The sequence below is a fragment of the Bufo bufo genome, chromosome 2 (genome assembly GCF_905171765.1).
Source record: "Bufo bufo chromosome 2, aBufBuf1.1, whole genome shotgun sequence".
NCBI classification, from domain to species: Eukaryota; Metazoa; Chordata; class Amphibia; order Anura; family Bufonidae; genus Bufo; species Bufo bufo.
Genome location: NC_053390.1, coordinates 754,676,352 through 754,689,296, shown reverse-complemented (window position 1 = coordinate 754,689,296; position 12,945 = coordinate 754,676,352). Strand labels below are relative to the sequence as shown.

The window sequence follows — 12,945 nt, the reverse complement described above, 5'->3', positions numbered from 1 at the left end:
GGCACCGGTCCTTGCGCATTCCACACCATAGATTCTGAACCATTCACTATAATGAGTCGGATACTACTGAGATGCCAAACAGAGACACGGATGGGAACTACATGGAAGCACTGCAAAATGCTTCCCTGTTGTTTCTGTACGTGCCTAAAAAATAAAGGTAAATTTTTGTGGTGAACGTACGGGTCATGGACCCATTCGAGTTGAATGGGTCTGGATCCGTCGCGACCAACTCACAGACGTTCTCCATTCATTGTGGACCGCATATTGTGCAGAACGGATGCACAACCTTCAGGCTTATGCACACGACCGTTTGCCCACAATTTTTTTGTGGTGCATAAAGATCACGGACCCATTCAAGTTTCGTGAAAACTCAGATCCGACAGTATATTCTAACACAGAGGCGTTCCCATGGTGATGAGGACGCTTCAAGTTAGAATATACTAAGAACTGAGTACATAACTGCCCCCTGCTGCCTGGCAGCACCCGATCTCTTACAGGTGGCTGTGATCCGCACAATTAACCCCTCAGGTGCCGCACCTGAGGGGTTAATAAGCAATGCGCTGCACAGTAATGCGCTATAAGCAATGCGCTGCACAGACCTTTCACTTACCAGTAGGAGGAGCGCCGGCCGGCCACAGACAGCGCATACAGGGCATGTAAGTATAATGCTGCTAAAAGTGCTAAGCAACCATGGCAGCCAGGATGCAGTAGCGTCCTGGCTGCCATGGTAACCGATCGGAGCCCCAGCGATTAAACTGGGACTCCGATCAGAACTGCCACTCCACTGCCACCAATTATGGGGGTTGTTGTTAACCAATGATTTTAATAAGGGGGTTGGGGGGTGTGGGGTGTAGGGGGGCTGCACTAGCCACCAACGGTTTTAATAGGGGGTGGGGGGGGGCCGCACTAGCCACCAATGATTTTAATAGGGAGGGGGGAGCCGCACTAGCCACCAATGATTTAAATACTGGGGAGGGAGGGAGGGGGGCCGCACTGGCCACCAATGAATTTAATACTGGGAGGGAGGGAGGAAGGGGGCCGCACTGGCCACCAATTAATTTTTTAACTGGGGAGGGAGAGCGGGACCCCGCTCTCCCTCCCCAGTTAAAAAATTCATTGGTGGCCAGTGCGGCCCCCTTCCTCCCTCCACAGTTCTTAGTATATTCTAACTTGAAGCGTCCCCATCAGTATGGGAACGCCTCTGTGTTAGAATATACTGTCGGATCTGATTTTTCACGATCTAACTCAAATCCGATGGTATATTCTAACATAGAGGCGTTCCCATGGTGATGGGGACGCTTCAAGTTAAAATATACCATCGGATTGGAGAAAACTCAGATCCGATGGTATATTAATATTACCCGAACACCGAACCCGAAAGTCCGGATGGCAGAGAGAGGGAGCTCCATCCCTCTCAACCCTGTGGATGCCGTGGGCAGCTGCTGACCGCGGCATCTATGGAGTTAAAGACCACAGATCAGTGCCAGCATGGATTTGGGGCGTTGGAGATGAGTGTTAGCTGTAAATTACAGCTAACACTCTCTCTGCAGATGTCAGCGGCTCCAGGCCAGCAGGAGCAGGAGCGGAGGAACATGGGGGCGATCGAGGACAATGGGGGCCCATACATGAGGGGGCCTTTTCTCTATTTGATAACCGGCACTGGGGCACATATGAGGGGGCCTTTTATTTTATAAAGGGAACTGGGGGCACTTACTCGCTTTCAGGCAGCGATCTCCACTCTGAGTGGAGATTGCAGCCTGAAACCAGCATTTTCACAGTACCGCGCTCCAATTGGTTGGTCTGCATAGACCAACCAATTGGAATGAGCGTGGGCAAGGGACCACTCTGATTGGTCCCTTGTCGGCACTCGGTGACATCACCGAAATGGAGGGGGCGGAGCTTAGCGGGATCTCGGCCAGGCTAGTTACCGCCCCTCCAACACTTTTGCATATTTAGCTAGGCTGGCAGTGAAGCTTTCCTCCTCTGCAAGGGACCCGGTAAGTCACTGAGTGAAAGAAAACCTCCACTTCCGGCAGAGAATTTATTGGAGCAAAAGGGTGCATTAGAAGTAAGTTCATCAGGTAGGACATGGGTGTTGTTAATGTGTGTGACACTGCAGTACTATAGGACAAAGGTCCCAAATCCCGGACAACCCCTTTAATGACAATGTCACATATATATATCATGTTATGAATTTAATAAAGTATTTATATATTTTGATAACAGTATGTAGTGAGCTCCGTTTCTTGTAGGTTTGTATATTTAATGGGAGCTGGTACTCATGATCTTTGATAGGTTGACACTTGTATTGTTGCCGCAATATGTATTGCATGTGCCGACTTCAGTCTGGGCATGAGGGCCCCTTTTGGTTATTTGCTTCTTTGTATCCACAAATAGGTGCTGGTAATACACAGCTTTATCCACTGTGTAAATAAATAGAGATGGTAACTGCAGCATTGCTCCCATTGAAGTCAGTGGGAGCAGCTCTGTAGTAATCAGCTCAATCCACTAGACCAGTGGTGGGCAAACTTATTAGTAAAATGAGCCAAATATCGACAAAACAGCGATTTTATTTTTTTTGAGAGCCAAATTTTTTAAACTTCAAATATATAGGAAGGTACATTGTTATTTACTTCATAAGGGTATTCCTAACCATCTGAACATACCTTTCGCAATCCTCGACACTACATCTTCTTTCACTCCACAACGTTTCACCCTATAAGACGCACGTAGGTTTTAGAGGAGGAAAATATGGAAAAAAATATTTTTCATTACACCTCAGGTCAGACCACTAATCAGAACCCCAATGTTAATAAGACCTCCCTGAGATCAGACGTCAGCTCAGACCCCAAAGTAAATGACCCCCTCAATCAGACCTCAGATAAGAGCCCCATGCCTCTCATCATCCCCATTATCATCCATGATGCCTCTCATCATCCATGATGCCTCTCATATCCCCCATTATGATTCTCATCACCCCATTGCCTTAGATCAGCCCCAAGTTTCATAAAATAAAAAAGCACTTACCTCTCCGGCTCCTGGATGCCGCTGCTCCTCACCACCCGCGCTCTGTGTTCCTCCTGCTGTCGGCTGTGCTGTGAACTGGCGTGCACAGCGTGACGTCACAGAGCGCCTCACACTGTGCGCAGCCCTGCACAGCCTACAACCGAGGACCAGGAAGCGGTGAGTACAGAGCCCTCACCGCTTCCTGGTCTTCACCCTCCTGCCTATTTTTGCTACGGGATACGAAAATGCTATCGCACTGTACATGTGAGCCCGCACCTGGAAGAGCCAATATCAGGGGGCTAAAGAGCCGCATGTGGCTCTAGAGCCACAGGTTGCTGACCACTGCACTAGACAAGAGATGGAGCTATGCAGTTACAGGGTCACTGGAGTTACTCCCAAACTACTGATCAGCAAGGGTGTAGAGTGTCAGACCTCCATTAATTAAAAATTAATTACAGTGTAATGCCTAAGGCTTTCTTTAGGAGCCCCCCCCCCCTAATACTTTAAAAAAAATGGTTCCACCTCACAGTAGCATTGCCCTCATTGTGCAACATTCACAGTAGTTATGTCCATATATGTGCCCTGTAATAATATTCACATTGTGTCCCCTCACTGTAATTATGCCCACCTTAAAGTACTTATCTCTTCATTGTGCCACCTCACAGTAATTATGCCCTCATTGTGCCCCTTTCACAGTAGTAATGCTCTATTTATGCCCCATGGTAATGCCATGTTTGTCCCCTTCACAGTAGATAGGCCCTCTACGAGCCCCTTCAGAATAGTTATGTTCTCTCTGTGCCCCTTCAGAGTAGTTATGCCCTCAGGCAGAGCAAAGATACTGAATTTTTTAAACGCTAATTTCCCTGGGTTAAGGGGCAGAATTTCAGGGCATAGACTGGGAGCAGCTACTGTCACATAATAATACTGAGGATAAATGGGAGAGCTTTAAATCCACATTGAGTTATTGCAATAAAAAATTTATTCCTTTAGGTAACAAGTATAAACAGCTTAAATTAAACCCCCCATGGCTTACAGCTACTGTAAAAAGGGCAATAAAAGACAAAAAAAGGGCATTTAAAAGATACAAATCTGAGGGGTCAGCTGTAGCGTTTGAAGTTTACAAAGGGCTTAATAAAATCTCTGTAAAAAAGGAGATAAAATTAGCAAAAATACAAAATGAACAGGAGGTGGCAAAAGAGAGCAAAACAAATCCCCAAAAATTATTTAAATATATAAATGCTAAAAAACCAAGGTCTGAGCAGGTATGATCCCTAAATAATGGTAAAGGGGGGGTAGTCACTGAAGATAAGAAAAAGGCAGAGTTACTGAATGTTTTTTTTAGCTCCGTATATACAAAATAAGAGAGAGGAGCTGATATCTGTGGTGCTGGCGCTGTTAGTACATCTAGTAATATACTCAATTGGCTAACTGTAGATATGGTCCAAGCTAAGTTAAATAAGGTAAATGTGAACAAGGCTCTGGGCCCAGATGGATTACACCCAAGAGTGCTTAAAGAGTTCAGTTCAGTCGTTGCTGTGCCCCTGTTAATAATTTTTTAAAGATTCTCTAGGTACTGGTACAGTGCCAAGTGATTGGCGCAAGGCAAATGTGGTGCCCATATTCAAAAAAAGTACCAAGGTCCTTTACAGGTAATTATAGACCAGTTAGTTTACCTTCTGTGGTGGGAAAAATGTTTGAAGGACTCTTAAGGGACTATATACAGGAGCATGTGACTGTAAATAATATTATAAGTGATAACCAACATGGGTTTACCAAGGACAGAAGTTGTCAGATTAACCTGATTTGTTTATATGAGGAGGTGAGTAGTAGCCTGGACAGAGGGGCGGCTGTGGATGTAGTGATTCGGGATTTTGCAAAGGCTTTTGATACTGTCCCTCACAGACGTTTAATAGATAAAGTAAGGTCTATAGGCTTGGAAAGTATAGTCTGTAATTGGATTGACAACTGAATGAAGGACCGTGTCCAGAGAGTTGTGGTCAATGATTCCTATTCAGAATGGTCCCGGGTTATAAGTGGTGTACTCCAAGGTTCAGTACTGGGCCCTTATTATTTAATTGATTTATTAATGATATCGAGGACGAGATCAATAGCACCATTTCTATTTTTGCAGATGATACTAAGCTATGTAGAACTGTACAGTCTATGGAAGATGTCCATATACTACAAGCTGATTTGAACACTCTGAGTGATTGGGCATCAACTTGGCAAATGAGGTTCAATGTGGACAAATCAAAAGTTATGCATCTTGGTAGTAATAATCTCCGTGCTTCATATGTCTAGGTGATGTAACACTGGGAGAGTCACTTAAAGAGAAAGATTTGGGTGTCCTTGTGGATGGTAGATTAAATTACAGCATACAATGTCAATCAGCTGCTTCTAAGGCCAACAGGATATTAAACGAGGCATGGACTCGCAGGGCAGGAATGTAATATTACCACTTTACAAAGCGTTGGTGCAGCCTCATCTGTAATATGCAGTTCAGTTCTGGGCACCAGTCCATAGAAAGGACGCACTGCAGCTGGAAAAATCCCTTGGTTTAACTTGATGGACTTATGTCGTTTTTTCAACAGTATTAACTATGTAACTATGTAACTATTTATTCCCCGTCACAGTAGTAATGCCCTCTGTGCCCTCTCACAGTAGTAATGCACTGTATGCCCCCTTCACAGCAGTAATTCCCACTGTGCCCCCTTCACAGTAGTAATGCCCTCTCTGTGCCCTCTTTATAGTAATAATGCCCACTGTGCCCCCTTCATAGTAGTAAGGCCTATTGTGCCACCTTTATAGTCATAATGTCCATTGTGCCCCGTTCATAGTAGTAATGCCCCTTGTGTCCCTTCATAGTAGTAATGCACTCTGTTCCCCCTTCACAACAGTAATGCCCACTGTGCCCCCTTCACAGTAGTAATGCCCTCTCTGTGCCCCTTTCATAGTAGTAATTCTCATTGTGCCCCTTCATAGTAGTAATGGCCATTGTGCCCCCTTCATAGTGGTAATGCCCATTGTGCTTACTTAATAGTAATAATGCCCATTGTTCCCCCTTCATAGTAATAATGCCCATTGGGCCCCCTTCATAATAGTAATGCCCATTTTGTCTGCTTTATAGTAGTAATTCCTATTGTGCCCCCTTAATTGTAGTAATGCCCATTGTGCCCCCTTAATTGTAGTAATTCCCTCTGTGCCCCATTTGTAGTAGTAATGCCATCTGTGCCCCCTTCAAAGTGGTAATGCCCATTATGGCCCCTTTGTGGTAGTAAAGCCCGCTGTACCCACTTCACAGTAAAAATGCCCATTGTGCCCCCTTAATAGTAGTAATGCCCCCTGTGCACCTTTTTAGTAGTAATGCCCTCTGTGCCCCTTCATAGTAGTAATGCCCTCTGTGCCCCTTCATAGTAGTAATGCCCTCTGTGCCCCCTCTTTGTTAATAAAATAAAAATCATTAACTACTCACCTTATCCCGTTCCTGATGCTCAGATCCAGCTCTCCCCTGCAGGCACAGATCGCTCTGCCCCACTGTGTGGGAGGAGCACAGGCATATTCCTGGGTTGCAGGCTCCTCCCACACAGGTCGGCAGTGCGATCTGTGCCTGCAGGATGAATGGTGGAGCAGGGAACAGAAGTCTTCCTGCTTCACCATTCAGTGCGGTAAAGACAGAGCACGGGGAGCTGAGCTCCCGGCACTCCAGCAATGAGCACTTCCATCTGTATTGTTTCGGGCATCCCCCTGAGAGCGGGCACCCAGGGCCCTTGGCAGGTCACTGATTGATGACCTATCTTAGCGATAGCAAAAACATAATGCAAAAGCATTTTGCAAACATTAAATATATATAGATGATACATTTTACTAATGTTATATTCACTCTATCAATGAATATGAGGTATGGAGCAAATATATTTTGATCAAAGGTGACCTCTTTTACTCTCTCCTTGTGCCAAGTGGCCTCTAATCAATTTACAGTAGCAAGCTTCAGCTATATACTGCACAAATTAAAAACAGCTTATTGGAAAGATGTTTGGTTTGGAGTGCACAATCAAAATGTAGGCATCCATCTAGAGATAGGTCACCCTAGAGAACCCCTTTACGCTATTATCAGAGGCATAACTTAAACTTTCTGGGCTCCAATGTAGAATCGTTAAGAGGGTTCCTACATACATTGTTTCAGTTATAATGCTGGTGCTTTTTATGTGGCAGATAGGCCTACAGTAGGTGATGATTGCTAGCTATTTTCATGGTTATAAAGTATACGGATGCATATGACAGTTTCTTAAACAGTTATTACAAATGGATCATGATTGACCTGTTACAGCTGTCATGGATCCAATAAAAAAGCAAAAAATAAACTGAGAGCCTAACCTAAAATGATTCAGCTGTGTGTCCTTTCTCAGAAGGTGTGTCCTGTGTGCTGCAGCTATTGGGAGTTGAAAGATGGAACTGAGTATGTGCCTCTATCTCCGTGAGCTGTAGAGAGAAATTAGAAAAAGAGCAAACAGCAGGTGGCGCTATACAGATAGATTTCATTCCATAACTCAGTAGCTATAATGCATTTTTAATTACACGCAATTACAATAGTATTCAGATACAGATGCTGATTTAAGAACTGTTGAATATTATTTGAGGGACAACCCATTTAATATATGAGTATTTTGTTGCAGTTAAAAAGATGAAATTCTGCAGAAAAGGTCTCAGCAGGTATCTTCTAGATATTATTGTAAATCATTTTGTCAATGTAAAGTCCTCGCGAATTGTACATTCTCTTCTTCACTATTACATTACAATTAAGATAAATAAGCAGAATTGCACCTGTGTTTAGCTTTTGCTGTTACATACTTGTTATGGTTGCTGTTCTCATGATATACTTTCAGAATGTCCACCTAATGTGTCCAGTACTAGTGGTCGCTAGTAACAAACACTGACCTTGGCAAATGTGATGTATTAGCTTATCCTATATTTCACAAATAGCCATTGGTTAGTGATTAACCATATTCATATTTGTCTTTTCCATTGTACTTCAATGATTAAAACTTCTGCTTTATTAATGCCTTTAAAACCTTAGAAGTTAATTAAAATCCCAATGTACTATCGTTACACTTTACTACTATTGCATTGTCTATCTTAGCGGGTACCTGGGAGCAGCCTGTTCTACTGCTATCCGATCATTTTATTGCTCATGTATATTCCCCACTACACTATCACTGTAGTGCATTTGGCGACTGTTCCAGCGTATTATTGATAGATCACTCATAAAGAAGCACTCCCACAAAAGTTTTTATTCTCTGACCTGTTAGAAAGGTGCATGATTAGGGTTGAGTGAACCCGAACTGTAAAGTTCGGGTTCATACCGAACTTTACGGTGTTCGGCACCCGAACCCGAACCCGAACATTTCAGTAAAAGTTCGGGTTCGGTGTTCGGGTAATATTAATATACCATCGGATCAGAGTTTTCTCCAATCCGATGGTATATTTTAACTTGAAGCGTCCCCATCACCATGGGAACGCCTCTATGTTAGAATATACCATCGGATTTGAATTAGACCGTGAAAACTCAGATCTGACAGTATATTCTAACACAGAGGCGTTCCCATAGTGATGGGGACGCTTCAAGTTAGAATATGCTGAGAACTGTGGACATAACGCCCCCCTGCTGCCTGGCAGCACCTGATCTCTTACAGGGGGCTGTGATCCGCACAATTAACCCCTCAGGTGCCACACCTGAGGGGTTAATTGTGCGGATCACAGCCCCCTGTAAGATATCAGGTGCTTCCAGGCAGCAGGGGGCCAGACCCCCCTCCCTCCTCAGTATTAAAATCATTGGTGGCCAGTGCGGCCCCCCACTCCCTATTAAAATCATTGGTGGCTTGTGCGACCCCCCCTCCCTATTAAAATCATTGGTGGCTAGTGCGGCCCCCAAAACCCTATTAAAATCATTGGTGGCTAGTGCGGCGCCCCCACCCCCACCAACCCCCTATTAAAATCATTGGTGTCCAGTGCGGCCTCCCCTCCCCCCCAATTAAAATCATTGGTTAACAACCCCCCCATCATTGGTGGCAGTTCCGATAGGAGTCTCAGTTTAATCGCTGGGGCTCCGATTGGTTACCATGGCAGCCAGAACGCTACTGCAGTCCTGGCTGCCATGGTTACTTAGCACTTTTAGCAGCATTATACTTACATGCGCTGTCTGTGGCCGGCCGGCGCTCCTCCTACTGGTAAATGTAAGGTCTGTGCGGCGCATTGCTTATAGCACAGACCTGTCACTTACCAGTAGGAGGAGCGCCCGGCCGGCCACAGACAGCGCATGTAAGTATAATGCTGCTAAAAGTGCTAAGTAACCATGGCAGCCAGGACTGCAGTAGCGTCCTGGCTGCCATGGTAACCGATCGGAGCCGCAGCGATTAAACTGGGACTCCGATCGGAACTGCCGCTCCGCTGCCACCAATGATTTTTAATTGTGCGGATTTTAATTGTGCAGATCACAGCCCCCTGTAAGAGATCGGGTGCTGCCAGGGAGCAGGTTGCAGTTATGTACACAGTTCTTAGTATATTCTAATTTGAAGCGTCCCCATCACCATGGGAACGCCTCTGTGTTAGAATATACTGTCGGATCTGAGTTTTCACTAATACTATTATTTTCCGTTATAACCATGTTATAACGGAAAATAAAGTGAAGTTCGGGTCTCCATTGACTTTAATAGGGTTCGGGTTCGGGTCCAAGTTCGGATCAAGTTCGGGTCCCGAGCACGGACTTTTTTTTTAAAGTTCGGCCGAACTCCCCGAACATCTAGGTGTTCACTCAACTCTATGCATGATGAAATCTGTAATGAATGTCATTTCACCAATGACCATATCTGTGAGTTATAACCTCTATTCTGATCCTCAGCTGTGTCATGTGACCATCCTTCTGATCTCCAACTGACTCAGGAAGTCAGTTACATGTAGAAACTAGATCCCTGTCCACTAGTGATGATCGAGCATGCTCGGCTGAACACCTGTTAGGCTCGAGCATCTCGATGCTCGGCACATGGTGAGTACCGCATGTGCTCGAGTGCCATGCTCGAGTCTCCACCCCGGACATTTATTGGCTGCTACGCAGCAAAAAAACGTGCAGCTAAGTACTGCCCTCACTGTAATGCCAGTAGCCATGTTGGCTACTGGCATTACAGTGATTGGCTGTCCGGAACGCGTCATTGGGTGCTATATAGCACTCGATCATGCATGTTCGGCTCATTCGTAGTCAGGGAGAGCTAAGCATAGGAAGGGACAGATAGTGTAAGGAGTGTAATTGAATATTTTTTTTGTACAAAAAACGTTTCAGAGACCCAAAAGTCCTTGTAAGGACTATTGTGTGTGACAGCAGCAATATATGTTTGCAGCGCAACCTGCTCTAAATTGCTCAGTGTTAGGGAGATCTGTGCATAGGAAGGGACAGACAGTCTAGGGAGTGTAATAAGAAGATTTTTATACAAAAAACTATTCAGAGACCAAAAAGTCCTTATTAAGGACTATTCTGCGTGTCAGCAGCAATATATATTTTTAGCGCATCCTTTACTAAATACTGTGTAATAGGCCGCTGCAGACAGTTAAATTATTCGCGCCACATCTCCTGTGTAAAGTGTGCGCATCCCTAAAATATCAGTGACATCCAGTGTACTTTTTCAATAGACGTTGTCCACTTCTGACAGTGACCTTACCAGGGCCATATCTGCAGTGTAACGCGTGCGCTTAAAAAAAAAAATTCGGTGACATACATTGTACTTTTTCCATAGACAGTGTCCGCTGCGGACAGTGAGATTAGCTGCGCCACATCTCCTGTGTAAAGTGTCCGCATCCCTAAAATATCAGTGACATCCAGTGTACTTTTTCCGTAGACCTTGTCCACTTCTGACAGTGACCTTACCAGGGTCACATCTGCAGTTTAACGTGTGCGCTTAACATTTTTTTCTGTGACATACAATGTAATTTTTCCATAGACGGTATCCGCTTCTGACAGTGACCTTACCAGGGTCACATCTGCAGTGTAACGTATGCGTTTCAAAAATTTATCTGTGACATACAATGTCATTTTTCCGTAGATGGTATCCGCTTCTGACAGTGACTTTACCAGGGCCACATCTGCAGTGTAACGTTTGTGCTTCAAAAATCAATCTGTGACATACATTGTAATTATTCTGTAGACGGTGTCCGCTTATAATAATGACCTTACTAGGGCCACATCTGCAGTGTAACGTGTGCGCTTCAAAAACTTATCTGTGACATACAGTGTACTTTGACAGCTTTGAAACCATACTCCCCCCGAAACCCAAAGACTTTGGTTTCCTGGAAGCATGAGAATAATGCCGCAGGATCGCCTGTCGTCATCGTTTATGGTCAGAATTACGATGATATCTGATAGTCTTCGAACCTCCGACTTTCGTTTTTGACTAATCAAAACATTCTTGGCAAATAATTTCACTTTGGTTCGTCTTGCGTCGGTCCAAGAATTTCACCTCTAGCGGCGCAATACGGATGCCCTCGGCAGTCCCTCTTAATCATGGCCCCAGTTCCGAAAACCTACAAAATAGAACCGGAGTCCTATTCTATTATTCCTAGCTGAAGTATTCAGGCGACCCGTCCTGCTTTGAACACTGTACATTTTTTCAATGGTCAGCTAAGCAGCAGGCACTCTCCCATAATTTTTTAAATGGTCAGCTCAGCAGCAGGCCCTCAATCATAATGTTTTAGAGGGTCAGCTCAGCAGCAGGCCCTCGCATATAATTTTTTAGAGGGTCAGGTCATCTGCAGGCCCTTCAAGGAAGAACTGTTTGGAGGTATCCGGATGACGGAGAACAGGAGAAGCAGCAAAGCAGTCTTTGAGATGTAGGAAAGCAGACTCAGCTTCAGGGGTCCACTTCTTTGCATCCACCCCTTTCTTCGTCAGAGCAGAAATAGGAGCTATGAGGGAAGAGAAGTTTGGGATGAACTGTCTATAGAAGTTGGCAAACCCCAGGAACCTTTGAATGGCACGGAGACCTTGGGGACGAGGCCAATTCAGGACGGCTGAGACCTTGTCGGGGTCCATTTGCAGACCAGAGCAGGAAACAATGTATCCCAGGAAGGGTAAGGTGGACTGCTCAAAGACACATTTTTCGAGCTTAGCGTACAGACCATTCTCCCTTAATCGCTGCAAAACCAGGCGCACTTGCTTCCGGTGAGTGGTCAAGTCGGGGGAATAGATGAGAATATCATCGATACACCACTACACAGTTGTACCACAGGTCCCGGAAAATATCGTTCACAAATTCTTGAAAAACTGCAGGAGCGTTGCATTGGCCAAACGGCATGACCAGGTACTCATAGTGGCCATCACGGGTATTGAACGCCGTCCTCCACTCGTCGCCTTCACAGATTCGGATCAGGTTATATGAACCACGTAGGTCCAACTTGGAAAATATCCAATATTTTAGGTTTTCATATCGCTCACCCTTGATGGCGCTGTGCCCAGCTCTGACCCCGCTCAGCAGCTGCCAAGTCTTAGAGGAAACACTGCAGGCAGGTATATCAGTACCGAAGCTAACTTCCTATCCATGTTTTAAAATGGTTTTAAAGTTGAAAAATCAAATCCCAAAGTTATTCTCCAAAGTCTTCACTTCGCCTCTCCGGAGCCCATACATTAGAATGCTGTACAGAGACAAATCTCCGTACTGTATAGCATTCAAATGAAGTTTTGAATGAATCGACTTCAGATCTAGGATCTGACGTTCGATTCGCTGAACATTAGCTTTACCCAACAGAGTAAATTAATATTTAACCACTTTAAACACAGTATATTATTCCCTGCAACAAACTCTTCTCCATCTTTTTGCCAGTCACTGTATTTGCTTGGAACGAATGTTTTCTCACTTCATTTTTCAGAAACGTCCTCTATGCCTTTTTGAAAAATGACTA

General features: G+C 44.8%; 1 long non-coding RNA gene across 1 annotated transcript; it reads right to left on the bottom strand.

Annotated features, from left to right (window-relative positions):
• Positions 1–2,893: 2,893 nt before the first annotated feature.
• Positions 2,894–10,411, bottom strand: LOC120991787. Its single transcript, XR_005776810.1, has 3 exons — positions 10,401–10,411; positions 8,983–8,989; positions 2,894–3,353 (listed from the first exon to the last, which is right to left on the bottom strand). It is a non-coding gene; the product is annotated as an uncharacterized LOC120991787 (long non-coding RNA).
• Between the last annotated feature and the right edge of the window lie 2,534 nt (positions 10,412–12,945).